The sequence below is a fragment of the Bos indicus x Bos taurus genome, chromosome X (assembly GCF_003369695.1).
Source record: "Bos indicus x Bos taurus breed Angus x Brahman F1 hybrid chromosome X, Bos_hybrid_MaternalHap_v2.0, whole genome shotgun sequence".
Classification (NCBI taxonomy): domain Eukaryota; kingdom Metazoa; phylum Chordata; class Mammalia; order Artiodactyla; family Bovidae; genus Bos; species Bos indicus x Bos taurus.
Window position 1 is genome coordinate 71,967,032 of NC_040105.1, and position 18,138 is coordinate 71,985,169.

Below are 18,138 nucleotides of genomic sequence, written 5' to 3' on the forward strand. Positions count from 1 at the left end.
TTTTTTAAATGGGATCTACATAAACTCAAAAACCTTTGCACAACAAAGGAAACCATAAACAAAAGAAAAAGACAACCCTCAGTATGGGAGAAAATATTTGGAAATAAACCAAATGTAAAGGAATTAATCTACAAAACATGCAAACCGGTCATGTAGCTCAACATCAAAAAAAAAAAAAAAAAATCAAACAACCCAATCAAAAAATGGGCAGAAGTTGTAAACAGACATTTCTCCAAAGAAGACATACAGATGGCCAATGGCCAACAAACATATGAAAAGATTCTCAACATTTCCAACTGTTAGAGAAATGCAAATAAAACTGCAAGAAATATGTCGTACAAGTCAGAATGGCCATCATTAAAATATCGACAAACAATAAATGCTGAAGAAAGTGAGGAGAAACAGGTAATTTCTTATATTGTTGGTGGGAATGTAAGTTGATAAGCCACTATGGAAAATAGTGTGGAAGTTTCTTAAAATCTAAAAATGCCTACCATATGCTCCAGCAATCCAACTCCTGAGCATATATCAAGAGAAAAATTGTAATTTGAAAAGTTCTAATGAGGTGGATGAAACTCGAGCCTATTATAGTGAAGTAAGTCAGAAAGAAAAACACCAATACAGTATCAGATTAGATCAGATCAGTCTCTCAGTCGTGTCCGACTCTGCGACCCCATGAATCGCAGCACGCCAGGCCTCCCTGTCCATCACCAACTCCCGGAGTTCACTCAGACTCATGTCCATCGAGTCAGTGATGCCATCCAGCCATCTCATCCTCTGTCGTCCCCTTCTCCTCCTGCCCCTAAACCCTCCCACCATCAGAGTTTTTTCCAATGAGTTAACTCTTCGCATGAGGTGGTCAAAGTACTGGAGTTTCAGCTTTAGCATCATTCCTTCCAAAGAAATCCTGGGGCCGATCTCCTTTAGAATGGACTGGTTGGATCTCCTTGCAGTCCAAGGGACTCTCAAGAGTCTTCTCCAACATCACAGTTCAAAAGCATCAATTCTTCGGCACTCAGCCTTCTTCACAGTCCAACTCTCACATCCATACATGACCACAGGAAAAACAACAGCCTTGACTAAACGAACCTTTGTTGGCAAAGTAATGTCTCTGCTTTTGAATATGCTATCTAGGTTGGTCATAACTTTCCTTCCAAGGAGTAAGCATCTTTTAATTTCATGGCTGCAGTAACCATCTGTAGTGATTTTGGAGCCCAGAAAAATAAAGTCTGACACTGTTTCCACTGTTTCCCCATCTATTTCTCATGAAGTGGTGGGACCGGATTCCATGATCTTTGTTTTCTGAATGTTGAGCTTTAAGCCAATTTTTTCACTCTCCTCTTTCACTTTCATCAAGAGGCTTTTTAGTTCCTCTTCACTTTCTGCCATAAGGGTGGTGTCATCTGCATATCTGAGGTTACTGATATTTCTCCCGGCAATCTTGATTCCAGCTTGTGTTTCTTCCAGTCCAGCGTTTCTCATGATGTACTCTGCATATAAGTTAAATAAGCAGGGTGACAATATACAGCCTTGATGAACTCCTTTTCCTATTTGGAACCAGTCTGTTGTTCCATGTCCAGTTCTAACTGTTGCTTCCTGACCAGCATGCAAATTTCTCAAGAGGCAGATCAGGTGGTCTGGTATTCCCATCTCTTTCAGAATTTTCCAGTTAATTGTGATCCACACAGTCAAAGGCTTTGGCATAGTCAATAAAGCAGAAATAGATGGTTTTCTGGAACTCTCTTGCTTTTTCCATGATCCAGTGGATATTGGCAATTTGATCTCTGGTTCCTCTGCCTTTTCTAAAACCAGCTTCAACATCAGGAAGTTCATGGTTAACATATTGCTGAAGCCTGGCTTGGAGAATTTTAAGCATTACTTTACTAGTGTGTGAGATGACTGCAATTGTGCAGTAGTTTGAGAATTCTTTGGCATTGCCTTTCTTTGGGATTGGAATGAAAACTGACCTTTTCCAGTCCTGTGGCCACTGCTGAGTTTTCCAAATTTGCTGGCATATTGAGTGCAGCACTTTCACAGCATCATCTTTCAGGATTTGGAATAGCTCAACTGGAATTCCATCACCTCCACTAGCTTTGTTCGTAGTGATGCTTTCTAAGGCCCACTTGACTTCACATTCCAGGATGTCTGGCTCTAGGTTAGTGATCACACCATCGTGATTATCTGGGTTGTGAAGATCTTTTTTGTACAGTTCTTCTGTGTATTCTTGCCATCTCTTCTTAATATCTTCCACTTCTGTTAGGTCCATACCATTTTTGTCCTTTATCGAGCCCATCTTTGCATGAAATGTTCCTTTGGTATCTCTGATTTTCTTGAAGAGATTCCTAGTCTTTCCCATTCTGTTGTTTTCCTCTATTTCTTTGCATTGATTGCTGAAGAAGGCTTTCTTATCTCTTCTTGCTATTCTTTGGAACTCTGCATTCAGATGTTTATATCTTTCCTTTTCTCCTTTGCTTTTCGCTTCTCTTCTTTTCACAGCTATTTGTAAGGCCTCCCCAGACAGCCATTTTCCTTTTTTGCATTTCTTTTCCATGGGGATGGTCTGGATAAAATGTCATGAAACTCAATCCAAAGTTCATCAGGCACTCTATCTATCAGATCTAGGCCCTTAAATTTATTTCTCACTTCCACTGTATAATCATAAGGGATTTGATTTAGGTCATACCTGAATGGTCTAGTGCTTTTCCCTACTTTCTTCAATTTAAGTCTGAATTTGGCAATAAGGAGTTCATGGTCTGAGCCACAGTCAGCTCTGGTCTTGTTTTTGTTGACTATATAGAGCTTCTCCATCGTTGGCTGCAAAGAATATAATCAATCTGATTTTGGTGTTGACCATCTGGTGATGTCCATGTATAGAGTCTTCTCTTGTGTTGTTGGAAGAGGGTGTTCGTTATGACCATTGCATTTTCTTGGCAAAAATCTATTAGTTTTTGCCCTGCTTTGTTCCATATTCCAAGGACAAATTTGCCTGTTACTCCAGGTGTTTCTTGACTTCCTACTTTTGCATTCCAGTCCCCTATAATGAAAAGGACATCTTTTTTGGGTGTTAGTTCTAAAAGGTCTTGTAGTTCTTCATAGAACCATTTAACTTCAGCTTCTTCAGCATTATATAGTATTAACGGATATATCTGGAATTTAGAAAGATGGTAACGATAACCCTGTATGCGAGAGAGCAAAAGAGACACAGATGTATAGAATAGTATTTTGGACTCTGTGGGAGAGGGAGAGGGTGGGATGATTTAGGAGAATGGAATTAAAACATGTATAATATCATATAAGAAACGAATCGCCAGTCTAGGTTCAATGCAGGATACAGGATGCTTGGAGCTGGTGCACTGGGATGAACCAGAGGGATGGTACCAGGAGGGGGGTGGGAGAGGGGTTCAGGATGGGGAACACGTGTACATCTGTAGCAGATTCATGTTGATGTATGGCAAAACCAATTTAATATTGTAAAGTAATAATAATAATCATAAATAAATGATAAATGGTTAAAAAATAAAAAATAAATAAATAAAAGGAAAAAAAAAAAAAAGAAAAGATATATATACCCCAATGTTCACTGCAGCACCATTTACAGTAGCCAGGGCATGGAAGCAAGCTAAATGTCCATCAACAAGGAAATTCATAAAGAAAGGATGGTACATATATACAATGGAATATTACTCAGCTATAAAAAGGAACGAAATTGTGCCATTTGCAGAGACATGGATGGACCAAGGGACTGTCATACAGAGTGAAATAAGTCAGAATGAGAAAAATAAATATCAAATGATATCCCTTATGTTTGTAATATAGAAAGATGATACAGATGAACTTATTTGCAAAACAGAAATAGAGACACAGACACAGAGAACAGACATGGATACTGGGGATAAGAGGGGTGAAATGAGACTCACATATATACACTACTGTATATAATAGAGAACTAATGAAAACCTACTATATAGCACAGGGAACTCTATTCAGTGCTATGTGACACCTTAGTGGGAAGGAAATCCAAAAGAGAGGGGATATATGTGTACATACAGCTGATTTACTTTGCTATACAGCAGAAACTAACAAAACATTGTAAAAGGATTATACTTCAATAAAAGTTAATTCAGAATAAAATAAAATACACAGGAAAACATTAAAATATACAGCAACTTCAAACTATAATGACCATCATAGGCTCAATGTTCTCTGAAAATTAAACAGGCAATTGATCACGTCCTATTTGGCAGCCAGTTATCAAGGACATTACTAGAAATTACTAAGAAATATAGTACTTGACTAGGTATTCAAGCATTCAAAATGAGTACAATTTTGAGAAATGGATGTGAATAGGAGAAGCATGTACAGTGTAGCTGGACTTTGGTCAACTCAAGTGATGTTAACAGTTTAAGATTAAATTGAAATGAGGAATCTAAATGCAATGCCATTTAAAATAATGCATTATTATGTTTTCAAAAAATATAGTCATTTACATCAGACATTTCTATGATTTTTTTACAATAGTTCTTTTTTAAGACACATGATTTACTTTTTTTAATGTAAATTTATTTATTTTAATTGGAGCCTAATTACTTTATCATGCCACCCCAAAAGTTAAGAAAAACTTTTGTTCATGTTGCATATATAGAATTATAAATAGCTAGTAAAGCTTTCCAAATTTTAATGTACACTTCACACTGATAAATTGTGGTACACTATTCTACCATTTCTCTCTTAAAATATCAAGGTCTCATACAATGAAGAACAACAGTCAAATAGCTAATGGAAGCTATCTGCTCCACTTGTCATCCTCAGAAATTCTTCTCACCTTCCAGCTGTCAAAGCTTTTGTCTGTTGTTATAGAGATAGAGTGCTGTCTCATGCAATTGAGACACTGTTCATTTCAGTTTCCTGAGTTGTAAGACTTGGTGGCCAGAGGCCACCATTATTTCCCTATCCCATCTGTCATCCAGCAAGCAAGAGTAAGATGAGACTTGAGATACCAGACTTGTCTTTTCTTTGCTCATGGTAAATAGTCCTTATTATTTTTGGTCCTGGGCTGATCTGTTGAACTGCTGAGGTGAGGCTTCATATGATAGGGTCCCCATTCAACTTAGACCATCTAGCTTATTTGTTGACTTGGGGCAAGTACGGCTCAGGGGGTACAAAGTGTGCTCCACATGCCATTGCAGTACCTGCCAGAACTCAATGGTATTGTTTTTAATCTGTAACAAGCACATAATATATTACATAGTTGGTGTTCAATCAATCATCATTGAATATATTAGTGAATGAGAATAAAGGAAAAAACATATAGTATGATTTGCATTGAACCCAGTCTCTGATGTGAACAGAATAAGATATACAACTATTGAACTGAGCAATGTTCAGAGACTTTTGCATATAGGAATGCAACAAAAATGCATGCTTCATCTCGGTTTACAGGTTCATATCATAGGTCTTCCTTGTTCTGTATTGAACAGTACAGATTGAAACACTTAATATTACAAAAGCAACAGAGTTCTCCAACTGATGTGTTGTGGATAGGTTACAGGTGTGCTGAGCTTTGTGCTCTCTTATACCTCAGAGTAGTTGGCCAGCATCTGAAGTGGCCAGAGTTCTATGGATGAAGTTACCAAAGTCCCAGTGCAAGTTACCCATAGTTTAGGAATCCCTTTCTGCTTATTTCAGTATACTATATAAACATTTTCAAAGTCCATGTGTGCCATGATGTGAAGTGGTTTATAAATTCCAGACACACTATAATCTTGAGTACCCCCTGTAAATATTTTAATGTATAATATTCACCCGAGACTTGTTTTGTTGCTCCCTAGCTGCTATTGAGAATTTACATATAATTTTTAAATATTTTAGGGACTTTTCCTAAAAAAATCATCTTTGCTGTTTTATCTATATTTTTGTATTTAATCAAATGTGCCACTCTGTCTTATAATCTTAGTGAATCCATGACAATTTAATAGTTAATCTCCTATTAGGAAACACTTTATCTGTCTAAAATGAAACAAGTGAAAGTGAAAGTGAAGTCACTCAGTTGTGTCCGCCTTTTTGAGACCCCATGGACTGTGGCCTACCAGGCTCCTCTGTCCATGGGATTCTCCAGGGAAGAATACTGGAGTGGGTTGCTGTGGGGAGTGAGCTCCACCCCTGGCAAAGGTCATGAGGAAGGAGGCTTGGCATATGCAAAGGCAGGATCAAGCCTCAGGAGTCTTCCTGGAAATTCTTGAGCAATCTACCCCTAAAACCAGAGTCTGCCTACTTTCTGCTTTGCGCTTTCACCTACACCTCTGACTTTATGGGGGGCTGTCCCCCACTACCTCTCTCTGAAAAAAGAGTTAGCTTACAGCTCCAGTTAATAATTCCTGAGTGTGACAGTCTTTCAACCTACAAACTCCCTTGGAAGTCCTCTAGCCTGCCTGAATAGGTTTTTCCGGCCACATGTGATTGCTCAGAGCCTCCAAACTGTGAGAGGCATGAGATGTTCTAAACTGTCTAAATACAGATTATTGATTAGAAATTGTATTGGTGAAGGGATTTAAGTCTCCATATCCCTTACCTGCTGTGTCCCTGTCAGTGTATCGATTAATATAATTGGTGTAAATAGTAGCTTTAATGTTTGTAACCTGGGACCCTTGAGTTAATTCTTTTTCTTGTTATAGCCCAACACACCTTTGCCCTGTAGGAATGCAACTTTATCTAATGCTTTTGGAGGGTGGCGCTTGACTTATCACCTTTAGAGAAAAATAAGTTTTCTGAAGAAAGCATCTTAAAATGTTAACAGGCCTCCGGGCCAGAAGATGATGCAAATCACCTAAGCTTTTGCATATGATAAGTTTGCAGGAAGAAAGCCTGGCTTGCTGCCTGACTCTACCCCTTCCCCCATTATCCTCTATGCATAACTTAAGGTATAAAAACTACTTTGGAAAATAAAGTGCGGGCCTTGTTCACCGAAACTTGGTCTCACCATGTCGTTCTTTCTCTTACCTTCTGGCTGAATTATTCAGCCTCTTTTCTCTACTGAATTTCCTCACTGAGCTATCCTTATTTCAGCCTCTTTTCTCCACTAAATTTCCTCACTGAGCTATCCTCATTCTATTACTCTTTATATCCTTAATTAACGTTTAATTAAGCAATTGTTTCCTGATCTTCGCCTACGCCGTCCCCGCTTCGAATTCCCTGGATCCACCGGGGCTGGACCCCGGCAGGTTGCCATTTCCTTCTCCAAAAAATGGAATAAATCTGTACTAAAACAGGCCAAGGATCTGTAATTCAGTATATGCTCACCCTATTTTTTAGAGAAAAAAGCATAACCACCCAGCATATACTTCAAAGAAGAAAAAATATTTCTTTATTGTGGTGAAAATGTTTGTCTCTACATTGAAACCTGTGAGATTTGCCACCTGTGATAACCTGTTATTGATTCACTCATTTGGCAAATATTTCTTAAGCATCTTTTGTGAAATGATAAATTGAGAAGGAGAAAAAGAGAAGGGTAAGGCATGGTTCTTACTCCCAAGGAGTTCATATTCTGTTAGGAGAGGCAAGACATGAACACATTAAAAACAGTTTAAAATAATGTTACAAAAATGCAAACTATTTCCCATGGTGACATAAAATGAAATGTCAAAGGACTCATAATGATTATAGGTAATATAGGGGTTCAAAGGAGCACAAGGGTGTTATGTGACTTCCTGGAGATGATGGGAGCTAAACTGGGATTTGAAGAAAGGAGGAGGAAAATTAGTAATAACAAACACTCACATAGCAACTACTCTGTGCCAGGCAATTTTTTCAGTCATATACTGCTTAATTTAATGGCACCCCACTCCAGTATTCTTGCCTGGAAAATCCCATGGATGGAGGAGCCTGGTGGGCTGCAGTCCATGGAGTCGCTAAGAGTTGGACACAACTGAGTGACTTCACTTTCACTTTTCACTTTCATGCATTGGAGAAGGAAATGGCAACCCATTCCAGTGTTCTTGCCTGGAGAATCCCAGGGATGGGGGAGCCTGGTGGTCTGCCATCTATGGGGTCGCACAGAGTCGGACACAACTGAAGCTACTTAACAGCAGCAGCAATACAGAGTTACAGGGCTTCCCTGATGGCTCACTGGTAAGGAATCTGTGTGCAATGAAGGAGACATAGGTTTGATCCCTGGGTCAGGAAGATGCCCTGAAGAAGGAAATGGCAACCTACTCTGGTATTCTTACCTGGAGAATTCCATGGACAGAGGAGCCTGGTGGGCTATAGTCCAAAGGGTTGCAGAGTTGGACATGACTGAGCATGAGTCACCACTCAATACAAAAAGTTAAAGAACAGAGAGCTTTGATGACTTGCCTAAGGTAATACAGCTAGTCGGTGTGAGAATAAACCATGGGCATTCTATGTTTTTACCACTATACTGTATTATCTCTTGTAGATATACTAGAACTTGAAAAGTAATTGAATAAAGACACAGTAGGGGGTACTAAGATCAATTAGTAAAGAAGGGGTTGAGACTAATAAGAAAGGTGATATGTTTCTTTTGACTCTCTCCCTGCTTCTTTTGACCTTAGGGCTCTTCAACCCATCTAATTATGATTAATGCTTATGGCCCAGTATTGCCAATCCTTCACAAGAACCCAAAAGACCAAAGCTTATCAACCCTACTTGTCAGTTACTTGTTTTTACTAACTCTATGATTTCTTAGGTTTAAAAATAAGTTGTTTAGACATGTAGTATTTGACTTTCCGTATCAGTAACTTTGGCTTTACAAATTAAATGCTTATGACTTCTAGTTCAAGATAGAGTAGAATGGCCTGGGCTCATATCCTCCTGTGAGCACCCAAATAGCTACTAGTTGTTGAACAACCATTGACAGGAGAATGCTGAAACCCACCAGAAAAAGATACCCCACATCCAAAGACAGAAGAAGCTGAGATGGTAGAAGGGGGCAATCACGATAAAATCAAATTCCATACCCACTGGGGAGGTGATCCACAAATTGGAGAACAATAATAACAAAAACGTTCTCCCACTGTTGTGAAGGTTCTGAACCCCATGTCAGGCTTCTCAGCCTGGGGATCTAACAAAAGGGACTGGGAATCCCCAGGAATCTGGCCATGAAGGCCAGTAGGATTTGATCATAGGACTTCTGCAGGACTAGGGGAAACAGAGACCCCAGTTTTGGAGGGCACAAACAAAACCTTGCATGCACCAAGACCCAGAGGATACAGAAGTGACCCCACAGAAGACTGAAGGAAAACTACTTGCTAATGTTGGAGGGTCTCCTGCAAAGGCGTGGCTCAGTAGAGGCTCATGACACGGATGGGGGCACTGTCAGCAGCAGTCTAGGAAGTTCCCCCTTGGTGTAAGGTCTCTTGGAGGTTGTCATTAACCCTACCACAGAGCCAATAGACCCCAGGACTGGGTAACCTCAGGCAACAAAACTAACAGGAAGGGAGCACAACCCCAACCATGAGCAGATAATTGGTTTAAAGCCTTACTGAGCAAGGCCCTGCCCATCAGAGCAAGACCCAATTTTTCCCACCACCAGTCTCTTCCATCAGGAAGCTTCCTCAAGCCTTTTAGCATCTTCCATCAGAGGACAGACAGAAGCAACAGGAATAACCACAATCCCACAGTGGCTAAAACACATAACAGAAAGTTAATCAGGATGAAAAAGCTGAAAGTTATATCCCAGAGGAAGGGACAAGATAAAACTCCAGAAAAACAACTAAATGAAGTGGAGATAGGCAACCTTCCAGAAAAATAATTCAGAATAATGATAATGAAAATGATCCAGTATCTCAGGAGAAAAAAAAATTGGAGAAGATGCAAGAAATGTTTACCAAAGACCTAGGAGAACTAAAGAACAAACAAACAGAGATGAGTACTACACTAGAAGAAATCAATAGTGGAATAACTGAGGCAGGAGAACCAATAAATGACCTGGCAAAAAGAATGATGGAAATCACTGACACAGAACAGAAAATAGGGGGAAAAAAAGAATAAAAAAAATTAAGACATCCTAAAAGACCTCTGGGACAACATGAAATGCACCAGCATTCACATTATAGGGGTCCCAGAAGGAGAAGAGAGCAAGAAAGGACCTGAGAAAATATTTGAAGATATAATAGACAAAAATTTCCTTAACATGGGAAAGGAAATACTCAACCAAATCCAGGAAGCATAGAGAGTCCCAGGCAGGATAAGCCCAAAGAGGAATACATTCAGACACATAGAAATCACACTGATAAAAATTAAAGACACATTAAATGTGTAAACTATGGTGTCAGACAAATTCCTTAATTTTCATTAGGTGAGTTAAGATAGGTTATTTGAGAGTCTTGCCTTTGTGATCAAGCCTTAGAGCTTTAATCTGTCTGATAATGGGGAGCAATTGGAAGTGATTGATAAGAGAATACTGAAGTAATACTGGTATTTTATCTAGCAGTCATGTGCAGGGTGAGTTGATCAGTTTCCAGAAATGAGAAACTGTACAGAGTTCATTTTTCTAGGACTTTTTTCTCCCTCCATTTAGGCAGTAAAACGGTATGATAAAAAAATACTAAGCTAATTAATCTTTTTTTTTGTTTGTTTCTTTTTACTTTTCAGTTTACCTATCCACATGGTTTACAGACTTAACATTAAACTGAGGATATTTGCTCAACTATCTGACATATGTAGAAATCTCTTTGTTTTTGACATTTTGGAGGTTTCAATATAAGAAGAATATGTACAAAGCATGCAAGATTTCAACTTTCTTGTTTTTAAATTTTGAATTTATTTATTTTATCATTGAAGGATAATTGCTTTACAGAATTGTGTTGGTTTCTGCCCAATATCAAAATGAATCAGCCATAGGTATACATAAGTCTCCTCCCTCTTGAAACTCCCTCCCATCTACCTCTGTATCCCACCCCTCTAGATTGTCACAGAGCCCCAGTTTGAGTTCCCTGAGTCATACAACAAATTCCCACTGGTTATCTATTTTACATACAGTAATGGAAGTTTTCATGTTACTCTCTCCATGCATCTCACTCCTCCCTTCTCCCTGTGTCCATATGTCTCTTCTCTACGTCTGTGTCTCTATTGCTACCCTGCAAATAAATTCTTCAGTACCATCTTACTAGATTCCACATATATGTGTTAGTATACAATATTTATCTTTCTCTTTCTGACTTATTTCACTGTATAATAGGCTCTAGGTTCATCCATCTCATTAGAACTGACTCAGTTGTGTTCCTTTTTATGGCTGAGTAATGTTCCAGTGTAAATATGCACCACAGCTTCTTTATCCATTCATCTGTCAATGAACATCAAGGTTGCTTCCATATTCTAGCTACTTTAAATAGCACTGCAATGAACTTTGGGATACATGTGTCTTTTTCAATTCCTCATGGTATATGCCTAGTAGTGGGATTGCTGGATCATATGGTCCTTTAATTCCTAGTTTGTTTAAAGGAATTTCTGTAATGTATTCCATAGTGGCTGTATCAATTTACATTCCCACCAACAGTGCAAGAGGATTCCCTTTTTTCCACACCCTCTCCAGCATTTATTCTTTGTAGACTTTTTGATGATGGCTATCTTGACTGTTGTGAGGTGATATTTCATAGTTTTGATTTGCATTTCTCTAATAATGACCAATGTTGAACATCTTTTCATGTGTTTGTTAGCCATGTATATGCCTTCTTTGGAGAATTGTCAGTTTATGTCTTTTGCCCACTTTTTGATTGTTGTTGTTGTTGCTGTTGTTTTGCTTTTCTAGTGTTGACTTGTATTAGCTCCTTGTATATTTTGGAAATTAATTATTTGTCAGTTGTTTCATTTGACCTTATTTTCTCCATTTCTGAGGGTTGTCTTTACACCTTATTTGTAGTTTCTTTTGCTGTGCAAAATTTTTGTAAGGTAAATTAGGTCCCACTTATTTATTTGTGTCTTTATTTCCATTAATCCAGGAGGTGTGTCATGGAGGGTCTTACTGTTATTTATGTCATACAATGTTCTGCCTATGTTTTCCTTTAACAGTTTTATAGTTTATGGTCTTAAATTTATGTCTTTAATCCATTTTGAGTTTATCTTTGTGTTTGTTGTTAGGAAGTGTTCTAAATTCATGTTTTACATGTTAGCAGTTCAGTTTTCCCAGCACCACTTATTGAAGAGGTGATCTTTACCTTACTGTATATTCTTGTCTCCTTTGTCAAATATAAGGTACCCATAAGTGTGTGGGTTTATCTCTGATGTTTCTAACTTGTTCCATTGGTCTATATTTATGGTTTTGTGCCAGTACCATACTGTCTTGATGACTGTAGCTTTATAGTATAGTCTGAAGTCAGGAAGGTGTATTCCTCCCCCCATTCTTCTTTCTCAAGATTGCTTTGGCTCTTCAGGGTCTTTTGTGTTTCCTTATGAATTGTAACATTTTTTGTCAGTTCTGTGAAAAAATGCCATTTGTAATTTGATAAGGATCACATCGAATCTGTGGATTGCAAATTGGTAGTATAGTCATTTTCACAATATTTATTCTTCCAACACAGAAATATGGAATATTTCTCAAACTGTTTATGTCATCTTTGATTTCTTTCATCGGTGTCTTATAATTTTCTGCATACAGCTCTTTTTTCTCTTTAGGTAGGCTTTTTCCTAGATATTTTATTCTTTTTTGATGTATGGGATTTATTCCTTAAATTCTCTTTCTGATTTTTCATTTTTAATATACAGGAATGCAAGTGATTTCTCTATATTGAAGTGGGTCTCTGGTATACAGCAATATATGAGTCTTATTTTTGTACCTACTCAGCCAGTCTATGTCTTTTTGTTGGAGCATTTGATCCATTTACATTTAAAGTAATTATTGATATATATATATATATATATATATATATATATATATATATATGTTTCTATTAGCTGTTTCTCAATTGTTTGGGTTTTGTTTTTGGAGGTCTTTTTCTTCTCTTGTGTTTCCTGTTCATATAAGTCCCTTTAACATTGTTGTAAAGCTGGGTTGGTGGTACAAAATTCTCTTAAATTTTGCTTGTCTGTAAAGCTTTTGATTTCTCCATCAATTTTGAATGAGACACTTGCCACGTAGAGTAATTTTGGTTTTAGATTTTCCACTTTCTGTAATTTAAATATATTCCACCATTCCCTTCCAATGGTAGAGTTTCTGCTGAAAGATCAGCTGTTAATTGGAAAGGGTTTCCCTGGTATGTTACTTGTGGCTTTTCCCTTGCTGCTTTTAATATTCTTTCTTTGTGTTTAATCTTTGTTAGTTTCATTAATATGTGTCTTGGGATGTTTCTTCTTTGGTTTATCCTGTATGGGACTCTGTGCTTCTTGGACTTAATTGACTATTTCCTTTTCTATGTTGGGAAAACTTTCGACTATAATCTCCTCAAAATGTTTCTCATACCCTTTCTTTTGCTCTTTTTCTTCTAGGACTAATGTACGTGGAATGCTGGTGAATTTAGCATAGTCCCAGTGGTCTCTGAGACTATCCTCAGTTCTTTTCATTCTTTTTACTTTATTCTGTTCTTCAGTAGCTATTACCATCATTCAATCCTTTAGCTTACATATATGTTCTTCCACTTCAGATATTTTGCTATTGATTATTATAAAGTATTTTTCTTGAAGAGATATCTAGTCTTTCCTATTCTATTGTTTTAGTCTATTTTTTGCATTGATCACTTAGGAAGGCTCTTATCTCTTCCTGCTATTCTCTGGAACTCAGCATTCAATAGGATGTATCTTTCCTTTTCTTCTTTGCCTTTTGCTTCTTTTCTTTACTCAAATATTTGTAAGGCATCCTCAGATAACCATTTTGCATTTTTGCATTTCTTTTTCTTGGGGATGGTTTTCATCACTGTCTCTTGTATAGTGTTATGAAACTCCAACCTTGGTTCTTCAGGCACTCTATCATATCTAATCCCTGGAATCTATTAGCCACTTCCAATGTATAATCACAAAGGATTTTATTCAGGTCATACCTGAATGCTCCAGTGGTTATCCCTACTTTCCTCAAGTTAAGTCTGAATTTGGCAATAAGGAGTTCATTATCTGAACCACAGTCAGCTCCTGGTCTTCTTTTTGCTGACTGTATAGAGCTTCTCCTTCTTTGGCTGCAAAGAATATAATCAATCTGATTTCAGTGTTGACCATCTGGTGATGTCCAAGTGTAGAGTTGTGTCTCATGTAGTTGGAAGAGGTTCTGTGCTATGACCAGTACATTCTCTTGACAAAACTCTGTTATCCTTTGCCCTGTTTCATTTTGTACCTCAAGGCCAAACTTGCCTGTTACTTCAGGTATCTCTTGACTTCCTACTTTTTCATTCTAGTTCCCTATGATGAAAAGGACATTTTTTTTTTTTTCTGTTAGTTCTAGAAGGTCTTGTAGGTTACCATAGAACCACTCAACTTCATCTTCTTTGGCATTAGTGATTGGGGCATAGACTTGGATTACTGTGATATTAAAAGGATTGCCTTGGAAACGAACAGAGAATATTCAGTCATTTTTGAGATTGGACCCAATACTGCACTTTGAAGTCTTTTGTTGACAAAGAGGGAACATTTGTTGACCAAAGGAACCTTTAATGCAAAGATGGGCACATTAAAGGATAAGAATGGTATGGAGTTAACAGAAGCACAAGATATTAAGAAGAGGTGGCAAGAATAAACAGAACTATGCAAAAAGATCTCCATGATACAGATAACCAAAATGGTGTAATCACTCACTTAGAGGGAGACATTCTGGAGTGTGAGGTCGAGTGGGCCTTGGAAAGCATCATTATGAACAAACCTAGTACAGGTGATGGAATTCCAGCTGAGCTGTCAAATCCTAAAAAGGTGATGCTTTTAAAGAGCTGCACTCAATATGTCAGCAAATTTGGAAACTCAGCAGTGGCCACAGGAGCAAAAAAGATCAGTTTTCATTCAAGTCACACAGAAGAGAAATGCCAAAGGATTTTCAAACTACTGCAAAATTGCATTCATTTCACACACTTGCAAAGCAATGCTTAAAGTTCTCCAAGCTAGGTTTCAACAGTACTTCCAGATATTCCAACTGGATATTGGAAATGGATTTTGAAAAGGATATTCAAACTGGATATTCAAACTGGATTTTGAAAAGGCAGACGGACAAGAGATCAAATTGTTAAAATGCATTGTATCATAGAAAAAGCAAGAGAATTCCAGAAAAACAACTCCTGTTTCATTGATTAGTCTAAAGTCTTTGACTGTGTGGATGAAAAGTATTTGACTGTGTGGATGACAGCAAACTTTGGAAAGTTCTTAAAGAAATGGGAATACCAGAACCCCTGACTTGCCTCCTGGAAATCTGTATGAAGGTCAAAAGCAACGGTTAGAACCAGACATGGAACAATGGACTGGTTCCAAATTAGGAAAGGAGTACCTCAAGGTTGTATATTTTCACCCTGCTTATTTAACTTATATGCAGGTTTCATCATGTGAAATGCAAGGCTGGATGAAGTACAAGCTGGAATCAAGATTGCCAGGAGAAATATCAATAACCTCAGATATGCAGATGACACCACCCTTATGACAGAAAATGAAGAGGAACTACAGAGCCCTTTGATGAAAGTGAAAAAGGATAGTGAAAAAGTTGCCATAAAATTCAGTATTCAAAAAATCAAGATCATGGCTTTAGGTCCCATCACTTAATGACAAAGAGTTGGAGAAGCAATGGAAACAGTGACATAATTTATTTTCTTGGGCTCCAAAATCACTGAAGATGGTGACTGCAGCCATGAAATTTAAAGATGTTTACTCCTTGGAATAAAAGCTATGACCAATCTAGACAGCATATTATAAAGCAGAGACATTGCTTTGCCCACAAAGGTCCGTCTAGTCAAAGCTGTGATTTTTCCAATAGCCATGTGTGGATATGAGAGTTGGACTGTAAAGAAAGCTCAAGACCAAAGAACTGATGCTTTTTGAACTGTGGTTTGGATAAGACTCTTGATAGTCCTTTGGACAGCAAGGAGATCCAACTAGTCAATCCTAAAGGAAATCAACCCTGAATATTCATTGGAAGAACTGATGCTGAAGCTGAATCTTCAGCCAGCGGATGTGAAGAACTGATGCATTAGAAAAGACCTTGATGCTGGGAAATATTGAAGGCAGGAGGAGAAAGGGATGAAAGAGAATGAAATGGTTCGATGGCATCACTGACTCAATGCACATGAGTTTGAGCAAGCCTCAGGATTTGTTGATGGACAGGGAAGCCTGGCATGCTACAGTCCATGGGATCGCAAAGTGTTAGACAGGACTGAATGACTGAATTGACAAAGATTAATTTTAATTTCAGTATTTTTGTCATCTGTTTATTCTTTATTTTTTTCTAGGTCTTTGTTACATGTTTTAATTTGTTTTTCTATTTTCTCGATTCTGTTTTCGAGAATTGGATCATATTTACTATCATTACTCTGAATTCTTTTTTAGGTTGTTTTCCTAGATCCTATTTATTTATTTGGAATTGTGTGTTTCTAGGTTGTTCCTTCATTCACGCAGTATTTCTCTGCCTTTTCATTATTTATTTTAGCTTATGTGTTTGAGGTCCCCTTTTCCCAGTCTTCAAGGTTGAATTCTTTCTCCCTTTTGGTTTCTGCCCCTGGTGGGTAAAGATTATCCAGTGGTTTGTGTAATCTTCATGTAGGATGTGACTTTATGGTGTGAACAGGAGATTTTTTTCCCCTTTGATTGGCAGGGCTAGGGTTGTAATCCTGTCTGGTGGTGATTGGGTTTGTATTTTTGTCTTGTTTGTTGTTTGGATAAGGTGTCCTGCACAGGATGCTGCTGGCAATTGTTGATGACAGGTCTTATATACAGGTGGTTGCCTTTGTGGGAGTCATCACTAATTAACACTCCTTAGGGTTAGGAGTTCTCTTGTAGTCTACTGTCTTAGAGTCTTGGAGTCCCATTCCAAAAGGCTCAGGGATTGATCTTTGGCTGGGGAACTGAGAATCCACAAGTGGTTTGTTATGGCATTAAATAGGATTAAAACAAACACAAAACAGAAAGAAACAAAATTACAAAATCAGGCAAATAATGGAATATACACAAATAAATATACACCTATCAACTCAGTTCAGATCAGTCACTCAATCATGTCTGACTCTTTGTGACCCCATGGACTGCAGCATGCCAGGCCTCCCTGTCCACCACCAACTCCAGGAGTTTACTCAAACTCATGTCCACTGAGTTGGTGATGCCATCCAACCATCTCATCCTCTGTTGTCCCCTTCTACTCCTGCCCCCAATCTCTCCCAGCATCAGGGTCTTTTCAAATGAGTCAGCTCTTTGCATCAGGTGGCCAAAGTATTGGAGTTTCAGTTTCAACATCAGTCCTTCCAATGAACACTCAAGACTGATCTCCTTTAGGATGGACTGGTTTGATCTCCTTGCAGTCCAAGGGACTCTCAAGAGTCTTCTCCAACATGACAGTTCAAAAGCATCAATTCTTTGGTGCTCAGCTTTATAGTCCATCTCTTACATCCATACATGACTGCTGGAAACACAATAGCCTTGACTAGATGGACCATTGTTGGCAAAGGTTTATGTATGTGTATGTGTACACACACACACACACACACACACACACATATGCCCACATATTTGCTGCTGCTAAGTTGCTTCGGTCATGTCCAACTCTGTGAGATCCCATAGACAGCAGCCCACCAGGCTTCTCTGTCCACAGGATTCTCTAGTCAAGAATACTGGAGTGGGTTGCCATTTCCTTCTCACACACACACACACACACACACACACACACCTATAAACAAAACCAAAACAGTAAAAAAAAAAAAAAAAATACAATAGACTGACCCAGCAAACGAAGGAAATGAAAAATAATATCAACCAGTTAAAAACAAAACTAACTAAATCACAAACTGGAAAACAAAACTAAAGCAAGGTGCTACCTGGGGAATAAAGCAAGAAAAATAAAACAAACTAACAAACATGGTGAAAAAAATAAAGAAAAAGAAGAAAAGAATGAAATAATAGAATTACAAAGTTAAACAGAGATTGATAATGAAGATTTATGCATATATTAAATAATACCTATAATGGGAAAAGAACGGTTGGAAAAGCAAACAGAGTAATAAATACAGGAAAAAAATGTAT